Raw genomic sequence first — 460 nt, forward strand, 5'->3', positions numbered from 1 at the left:
ACGATGACGTCATTTTCGCATGTTAATAGAGATACCTTCAAAATTAAAGTCCTCATGTCAATGCAATTATTTAATTCTAAAGATAGCACAACCAAATACAAATGCAAAGTGTATTAAATGCGGAAAATGTATTTAAAACACGTTTTTAAACATACCCAATGTTCAGAGTAATGTATTATTTGTATTGCCTAATAGTGGGAAAACTACAGCGTAAATCATCAAAACCACTAAGCTATAGGTACCAGAGAAGTGTTAAGAACGATGGAACGCTGGTCAACAATTTTAACGGTAACGGCACAATACTAGCCAACTGTAAAATCACTTAAAATAGTTAATTAACATAATCAAATAACTTATTAGTGGCACAAACACTGATCATGCCTCACCTTCACCAGTCAGTAAGTTGGAGCAAACATAAATAATGTTGAGGAATTAATGTTCACCAAGGCCGTCATTTTAC

Source organism: Esox lucius, chromosome 15, assembly GCF_011004845.1.
Source record: "Esox lucius isolate fEsoLuc1 chromosome 15, fEsoLuc1.pri, whole genome shotgun sequence".
Classification (NCBI taxonomy): domain Eukaryota; kingdom Metazoa; phylum Chordata; class Actinopteri; order Esociformes; family Esocidae; genus Esox; species Esox lucius.